The following is a 9,501-nucleotide window of genomic DNA, read 5'->3' as shown; positions in this document are numbered from 1 at the left end:
TGATCTCCAACAAAGAAGTCTCATATATGGTGCCGAGTCTTGATATCTGTATGGGTAACAACATACTCGTGCTCCCATCATCATCATCGCAGGTTCTTCACCCGCTCAGTGCCTCGGGCACCACTAACTCAGTGACCAAAGAAGCCACGCATGTAGTAGTATGCCACTTGTTCGGTGCTTTGGGAACAACTCTAAAATGGCGTACAAAAAGTGTGCTAAGTCTTTTTTTTACATAGGGTCACGTGTGTAGGGACGAATACACTGAATGGGTGTGGTGTGGGTGTATACCAGCCACGAGGGAGTGTGTGTGTCGATCTGACAACTAGACCTGTAACTAAGAAATCACTACAATGGAAATGTGGGCCTCATAGTGTTGTTGTGTTTTCCTGGTAACGTAAGAGTGGCTTTCTTTTTTCTATGTGACGTTACGATACAGTCACTATGTATGTGGCCTATTTTGTGATGCATTTTATTTTGTAATGCATTTCAAAAACTACTTGTGGTAGGGTGGTTTTAAATTAAACTGCGAAGTGTGCGTATGAGTTAGTTAAGTGTAGAAGTATTTTTTTCTATTTTCTATTCTATTATAATTGTGCTGACTTTTGTCCTTTAGCGTGCAGTACTATATTATTTTATAAAATGTATAATTGTTGAAATCATGTTTGAAAGTAGAATGTAAGCATGTAAGCTGCTCTCTGTGATGAAAAACAATGCCAGCTCCTGCAGGAAATGCGGAGCCGGCTGGGACCGTGGAGGCTTTGGGGATCTTCCCACGGTCCGCAATGTTAGATTTGAGGTCCGGGGGATGGGGTGCATATAATCAAGGACCGATGTTAAAATTATCACTATTTTTTCAGCAGGAAACTGCTGATAAAACAGTGATAATGGGCTTGATAATACGCCCTTGTTAATCCCCAAAGAAGCCCATGCTATTGTGTTAACACTGACTTCTATGGGAATTAACAAGAGTGTATTATCAAGCACATTATTGCCGTTTTATCGGCAGTTTCCTGCAGATAAAACAGCGATAATTTTAACACCGCTGGTCCTTCATAATATGACCCAGGGTTCTTCGGGGATTATGAAAAATTAGTGATGAAGGCTATTTTTTTATGTTAGATTTATCGTGTGCGTAACAAGCACGTATGGATGACTTTGCGTGCTAAGATTGGAAGTCGTCCCATAAGTTTACTGAAGGAAGAAAAAGAAGAATATTTGTAAGATATTTATGAAGTGTATGTGTTTAGATGTTGGACGGCTCTAAAAAGAGTCCTTGTGTTTATTGGTAGTTTTTAGTACCTATAAGTTAGTACCAATGCAGAGTGTAAAGTTCAAGACAAAGACTCTGTTTCCCTCATCTGTAAAATGTACACCGTCTCTCCTATAGATGTCATGGATATTGAAACGTAGATTGTTGTGGTAGATGGACCCCATTCTATAGTCTCAGAGAAAGGCAGAAACAGATTTATTCACATGTTTCCTAGCTTTTTCAATCTGTGGACAATAGTGGTTGGACCGCTTCCATTTCTGCCTTTGGCATATATTAGAATATACAAAGGCAGTTTTGGGGAACAGTGTCATCAATTGTGCAAAGGTGTCCTTCATAAGCATTTCCAGACCTACCCCTGTCAAACGGCCTAGGTCATTGCCACCACAGTGCGGTCAGGGTGATGGAGATGCAAAAAGGATTTCACCAATGGCATCAATTGGTGCCACTTTAACCCTCTCTGTCCAATCCATTTAATGTCAACATTTGGTAAACGTAGGTCTTTGTGAATTCCTTTCCATTCTGCATAACTTTGACTCCAGAAAATATAGCTGTGTCCCACAATTCATACTGCAAGCATCTTGAAGAAAGGTCTGGATGCACTCTGAAGGTCTCTGTAAATGAAGTTACATAAGATAAGCTGGCATTTTCTGGAGTCAAGCACGCTGTTTTAATTTGCAACAATGTATGATGAACTTGTCACCTGTGTGCTGAGTAAGGTGTTCCGTGAAGTGTTTCTATGGTAACTGGCAGTTTGTGGAATGGGGGAAGGGTTGAAAGTTTTGTCAGATGGAAAGGGTGCAAAAGTTCAAGCAATATAAAAGTGTGTTTCGTCTTGATGTAATGTGGGAATAAATGTATTTTTTTATTTATCTGTATATGTGTGTTTTCTTTGAAGTAGGAAAGCAAATTGCTTCTGGTCTGAGAGATCAGCATGTAAGATGGTCTCTCTGACAAAAAGCAATGCCGGCTCTCGAAGGGCGCAGGGAGCCGGCTGGGACGGTGGGGGTTTTTGGGCTTTCCCCATGGTCATGAACGTTCCCACTGGCCCAATCCTTTAATCCAACTGCACCTGCTGCTCTTCCTTGGGCACGATGCCCCAGTTGGGTGACGCGCAATCCCGGGACAGCCAGTCAAAGTCATCCACCTGACTCCAGTGATTGCGGGATTGAGTAGTTCCAAGTGAGCAGGGCAAAGCCCAGCCTGCGGCAGTCCTCGATGATGGCCCGGTACGTGACATGCAGTTAGATGCAAGTGTCCGTGCTGCGGTGCACCCGGAGTTGCTGACAGGGAAAGGTCAATTCGCAGTTGTGGCACTCATCCATAAACACAGAACTAGAGACGGGGCCACAGAGAACAGTGCAACCGCGCAGCCCTCGCATGTGCAGGGTGCCAGGGCTTCCCTGCAATTGTACCCGGCAGTCCAGCAGGTCTGCTAACTGCACGTCCTGCCCGCTTAGCTCTTCCCCACTCAACGCCAGGCTCTGGCCCTCGAGGCCAAGGAAGCCACAGGTATGTTCTTTCTCCGGCAAAGGGGCAGGGGCGCTGATGGGTTCCAGCCGAGCAGGAGCGGGTGCTTACGCTCACGGGACTTGAAGGTGAACTTCTTTTTGGGCTGCAGTTGCTCTCTGTGATCAGCTAGAGCCACCTGCAGTAGCTGCAGCGCATCCTGCACCTGCTTCACGTCATAAGAGGGCAGGAAGCGCAGGCTGTCATTCACCAGCTTCTGAAGAGCCTGAAGTTGGACTCCAGCATCCTGCAGCTCAGCCTCCACAGTCTCCTTCCCTGGGTCATCTCCTGGCTGTAGCAAATGCTCCAGAGCATCATGCTCGGGCCCGAAGGAAGCTTCAAAGAAGTCCCTCTTTTCTTCATCCACTGTCCGAAGCTCCTTCTATTGCCGTCGCTTCTACGCCTCTTGCTGCCGCTCCAGATCACGACGGAGTAGCCGCTCTAGGAGCGCCGTGCTGCCGCTGGTTGTTAGCACCATATCGCTTCCTGGCGTAGTCACTTGTGTATCAAGTTTATATGTTGGTTGCTTGTAATGGGACCTTTTCTTTTTTATTGGAACTTATAAGTAAGTGATTATGCATAGTCTAAAATTGTTGAGGAGCAGTGTTTTATACAGTGGTGAACTTTTGATCTCTGTTGACAGGTAACTTTTGCATGATCAGTTGGGGGTAGGGTGGAAAGTTATGTCAGTTGGATAGGTTTGAAATGTTAAAGCAATGGAAATGTGTGTTTCGTTTCGAATTATTGTGTGAAGGATTGTTTACATGTATGTATGTGTAAAGTGAGAGGGAAAATGTTCCATTTTGTAGTTCTGATGGAAACAGTGAACCAGGGAGATTCTGTATAAGAATATCTAGCACGTGAGTGGCATTCTTAATGTAGAAATCAATTTGAAAGGTGAGTTGATAAATTGTATGGGATTGTATGTGGTGCATGTTTGTACATTAAGGAATTATGGGGCATATTATCAAGACAGGCGATATAAGTATTGACGCTTAATTGCCAGAAAACTGCCGATAAAGCAGCGATAATTGGCTTGATAATATGCTATATGGAATTCCAATCGAAGTCTATGTTAGATGTGAGGGACATCTAACATGGGTTTTGATTGGAATTGCATAGAGCAAATTATCAAGCCCATTATCGCTGATTTATCGGCAGTTTCCTGGCGATTAAGCGGCAATATTTGTATCGCCTGTCTTGATAATATGCCCCGATATTCATGCCTTGTTAAACGTTTTATTGTAGTAAATGTGTTTTGCTATAATGCATGCTGTTATTTTTTATTGCTTAATATCACATTGTGCGTCTGTTTAGTTTGAGAAATTATGTGGCATATTATCAATAAAGGGCTATACATTATCGCTGTTTTTATTGGCAGAAAATGTATGGCAAAGGGGCGATAACGGGTTTGATAATATGTCGTTGTGAATTGCCATAGAAGCCCAGGTTATGGTGTTAACCTGGGATTGTATGGGAATTCATAAGGCCATATTATCAAGCCCATTATCACCGCTTTACCGACAGTTTTGTGACGATAAAAACGGCGACAATGTGTCGCCCTTTGTTCATAATATGGGCCTATATTTGTCACTTTTTCCATCATTTCTAGCCTCTTTTTTTATTCTTCCCTCTGTCTCCTCTTACTCCTTTCTCTGTCTTGGTAGTACTGTCTTTTTCTTATATTTCCCTCTGTCGTGATATTGCCCTTTTTTGTCTTTATATTTTCCTATTTCTTCTCTTATTCCTTCTGTCTCCTCGTTTTGGGGCATATTATCAACAAAAGGCGATAAATTATCGCTGCTTTTTTTATCGGCAGAAATCTGGTGATAAAACAGCAATAATGAGCTTGATATTATGCCCTTGAGAATTCCCATAGAAGCCCATGTTCTGGTGTGAACATGGGTTTCTATGGGAATTCTCAAGGGCATATTATCAAGCGCATTATCGCAGTTTTATTGTGTGGTTTCTGCCGATAAAAGCGGCAATAATGTATCGCCTTTTGTTAATAATATGCCGCTTTGTTCCTATTCTCTTCATGTTTAACTTGATTCTTGATACTCCTTGTTATTTCCTCTTTTTTTCCTCTTTTTTGTTTGTTTCCCTCTGTATATAGTCTGGGTCGATTTACAAGCCCCTTGTGCGTCTTTGTTGTTTTATTCTGTTAGTTTTGTTTGATGTAATAGTGGCGGAAATAATGTAGTAAACTGCTTATGTATTTGGAAAATGAGTCACTGTTGTTCACTGAAATCTAGTAATTATATACAAGGAATATGTATAGTCACTTGAACGTTTTTCAGTAGTAAATGGCAAAATGCATGGTGTCATATTTTTTGTCTAATATCACAGTGTGCATGTGTGTATATTAAGGAATTAGGGGGCGTATTATGAAGGAGTGGTGTTAAAATTATCGCCGTTTTATCGCCCGGAAAGTGCCAATAAAACGGCGATAATGGATTTGGTAATACGCCTTTGTTATTTCGTATAGAAGCCCATGTTAACACCAGAACATGGGTTTCTATGGGAATTAACAAGGGTGTATTATCAAGCCCATTGTCGTCCGTTTTATCTGTAGTTTCTTGCCGATGAAATGGGGATAATTTTAACAGCGGTCCTTGGTAATATGCCCCTATATTCACACTTTTTTTTATATTTTCAACTCTCTCTTGTCATACTCCCTCCTGTCTTGTCTTACTCCTTCCTCTCTTCTTTTTCTTATACTCTGCTCTCTTTTTATAGTTTTTTTACATACTTGCTCCTCTTTTTGCATATTTGTCCTATTCTTTATATTCTCTTTTGTCTTTATATTCACCACTGTTGTCATAGTTCTTACTGTGTTCTCATAGTACTCCCTCTGTCCTTATACGGTCAGTCTACCTTTATAATTGTGTTTACTCCACATTTTTGTCTCTGTGCCTTTTTACATTATTTCCTCTTTCTTCTGTTCTTATATTCTGTGTTTCTTCTTAGTCTTGCAGTTCATTGTAGGTACTCCCTATTCTTTTCTCACACTTTTGTTTTTATTCTAATACTCTTCTCTCTGTAGTAACATGCCTCCTCTCTTTTCTTATACTTTGCAATTTTTACTAATATTGACGTCTTTTATTATTGTCATATTCCTCTCATTATTTTCCCCCCTGTTCTTATACTCCCCCTGTTTTCATATTCTGCTCTCTGTTCTCTTACTTCTGCATGTCTCCTCATACTACTGAGTTTTTCTTATATTTTATTTTATCCTATACTCCTTCTCTCTGTGTTCATATTTTCCTCTTTTTCTTCATATTTCTTTTCTGTTTTCATTTTTTGTCGTTTCTGTTTATACTTCTTAAATCTGTTCATATAGTTTGCTCTATTCTCCTATTCCTCCTTGACTCCCTGCATACACTCTGCAACAGTTTCTTCATATTCTCCCTAATTTCATAGTGATCTGTCTCTTTATATTTGTTTCTCTTGTCATACTTCTGCATGTTTTGTCATACATTTTTTAACTGTTTATAACCCTCCATCTGCGTATACTCCTTCTTTTCTCTTCAATCTGTATCTTTTGTTCTTGTATACCCCTTTTTTCTTTATGTTCCACTTTTCCTCACATTCTTCGTGCTCTCTTCTCGTACTGTTCTCTTTGTCCTTAAACACACTCTCCTTTGCTAGTATTAATTAATTAACTTATAGTTGCGTGTCTTTTCACATATTCCTTCTTTTTTCTTTAGAGTCTTTCTCTCTCTTTTTACAGTGCCCCCTCTGTCCTGATACTCTCTTTCTTCTTCTTATACTCTTTCTTCTCTCCTCATATTTCCATGTTTCTCTTCATACTCTCCTTTATCTATTGATACTTTTCAGTTTATTCATACTTCTTTCATCCGTTTATATTACAGTGTCTGTTTATACTCCCCTTTTTGGTTATAATTTTTTGATATTTATGTGTTTGCTGTTCTCTTTTTCTTTTGGTTTTTCTAAAATGTGTGCATGACTATTAGATAATAGATGTTATTGTTAGACTTTATGTACATCATTTTATGATGTTGCATATCTGTAGTGTATATTGTGCAAATATTAATTTTAGCCTTATTATACTTCCAGCCTTGAAAAAGTCTCCATGAGACGAAACACGTTTCGGCAGTACAAGCTGGAAATACCTCTAATGAATATGAAATAAAGATTTTGAAGTCTAACATCTGGTCTGGATCCGTATTTTGAAAGTCTATTTCCTGCTAATGAACTCTATCCTCAAAACTTGTGAACGACAATAATAATCATTTGGGATACTACATAATTTTGAGAGTGCTTGATTGACCCGTTTTTCTCTCTGGTTCTTAATATTAGCAATTTTTTGCTAGTTCAACACCCATGGTGGTGGGTGTATAACAGGACAACAGTGCACCTCATATAAATAATTGTATATAATCTACATTACATGTATACGTGCTTTGAGAATTGTATTACTTGTATGTTCAGACGTTTTCTCTGTTAGAGAAACACTACCACCACATATCCTTATTGCACTATATTCATATATAAAAACACTTAAAATGTTGTTGCATGAGCTTTGTAGTCAGTTACGTATTTAAAACAGTTATGCTCCTAGTTTCCTTTTAACTATCATTAGGAACTTTACAAAAGTAGCATTCAAAATGATATAATTCGAGTGCAGGCACCTAATCAGGGCCTGCCTGCAAGTCCTTATGCCTCGTGCCGTGAAAGGAAACTTAAGCAATGTTCTTCTCTCCTGCAAGAGTTCAGGGCAAGTACACAGTAGATGGAGAATATCCTCCTCACCACTATTTAAGTTTAAGTTTAAGTTTAAAGGAGTTTGTAGAGCGCTTGGTAACACCTCCCGGCGTGTCCCCGCGCTGTGGAGAGAGAGAATGCAACAGAAGAGAAAAATCCAATCACACAGTAAAGAGGCAGGTTTTCAACTTCTTCCTGAACATGATTTCATTACTCTCCAACCTGGTATCTAGAGGCAGGAGGTTCCATTGCTTAGCAGCTAAGGTGCGGAACGATCTGCCTCCCATTCTAGCTTTTTTGGGGCAGGTAGTACTGAGCAGACCCATTCCTTTGGATCTAAGAGATCTGTTAGGTTCATACACAGATGCCAAATCAGACATATATGCCGGTGCTCTGTGATGAATTATTTTATGGCACCAGAGCATAGCTTTAAAGACAATCCTCTTACTGATCGGTAGCCAGTGGAGGGCTGCTAGAGAGGGGCGTGAAGGAGCTCGGCGGGGAAGCCTTAACACCAGGCGAGCTGCCGAATTTTGTAGAACCTGTAGCTTTTTTATGTTTTTCTCTGATGTCCCCATGAGCAGCACATTTCCGTAATCAATACGGGACGTTATCAGTGCCTGCGTCATGGTACGCCAGTCTACATTGCATTTGGGTTTCCGGTCTCTCCCACGGAGGAAGGTGACACAGGCCTGGCATTATTCCAAATCTTGCTTTAAGGAGCACCTGTTTTTTTTTTCCGTCCAGGGTGTTTCCAGATATTGTTGAATTTCCTTTTTTTTATAACCGTTTATTATCGCCCAAGCGTGTTTCCTCTTAGTAAGGAGAGCTTTGTCTTTTAGAATGGATGGATGGTTGGCAGTTTTATTAATTATTTTCTTAAACGATGTCTTGGTTATATTATTTTCCCATATAGAGATGACCACAAAATCCTTTATCCTTTATTGCTTCCCTAAGATAATGCCATGCAGTAGATTTAGTGTTGTTATTTATTTCTCTCCATAACAAGTGCGATATCTTATTTTCGTGGTCACTTTTTATTTCATTCCATACTTTTATAAAGTGGCCTTGCCTTGCATGGTTTTGATTGGTTAGTCCGAACTCCAACCTTACTTGTGCAGGTGACGCGTTAGCCGGGAGACGAAATAGGGCCCGATATGCTCTGGTTATGGCTTTGTTCAGAGTTTCAGTATCCTTACCCATTGCCGCTTCACTACCATATGTCATAGTCGGTAGGAGTCTTGCACCAATAATACTCAGAAGAGGGCCATAGGTTAGGCTGGAAAGGTACTTCTGCACAATTCTGAGCGCTGCAGTTAATGCATTCGCTTTTCTTTGGATGTCCCTTTTTTGTAGCTGGAAGTTGCCCTTCTCATCAAATAACACACCCAGGTATTTATATACCTCTACTTGTTCTAGTTCGGTCTTGTCCATGAACCATTTACTTTTGCATCTTATCTTGTAATTTTTGGTAACTACCATGATCTTAGTTTTTGTCTCGTTTATGACCATCCCGTTGTCCTTCGAGTTCATGTGAGTCCGCCTAATTAGGTGCTGTAGACCCACTTTAGTGTGGCTCAATAGTATGACGTCGTCCGCATACAGCAAGTTCGTAAGACGCTTATCAGCTAATTTCGTGGTGTGCGCATTTTCATCATCCAGTATTCCAGTTAGGTCGGCAAGAAAAAGATTAAAGAGGAGGGGGGCTAAAACACAGCCTTGTTTCAGGCCTTCATTTGCTGGAATCTCCTTAGATAACGTTTGGCCATCCCCCATCCTCACACTCACCCAAGTCTTTGTATATAAAAGGCAAATCAGCTTAAGACGGGGAGATGGAATTTTCATTTTCTCAAGTTATTTCCAAAGTAAGTTTCTATTGACACAATCAAATGCAGATTTGAAATCTATAAAACATAGATACAGGGGTTGCTTCAGTCTGATTAACTTATCCATAAGTAGGGCTAGAACCAGTGTGTTTGTTGTTGTTCCTAAGCCTA

General features: G+C 40.4%; 1 pseudogene; it reads right to left on the bottom strand.

Annotated features, from left to right (window-relative positions):
- Positions 1 to 2,324: 2,324 nt before the first annotated feature.
- Positions 2,325 to 9,016, bottom strand: LOC147725312 (tubulin-specific chaperone C-like; annotated as a pseudogene).
- Positions 9,017 to 9,501: the final 485 nt, after the last annotated feature.

The sequence above is a fragment of the Lissotriton vulgaris genome, chromosome 3_2, assembly GCF_964263255.1.
Source record: "Lissotriton vulgaris chromosome 3_2, aLisVul1.2, whole genome shotgun sequence".
Lineage (NCBI taxonomy): Eukaryota > Metazoa > Chordata > Amphibia > Caudata > Salamandridae > Lissotriton > Lissotriton vulgaris.
This window is presented reverse-complemented; position numbering and strand designations above follow the sequence as displayed.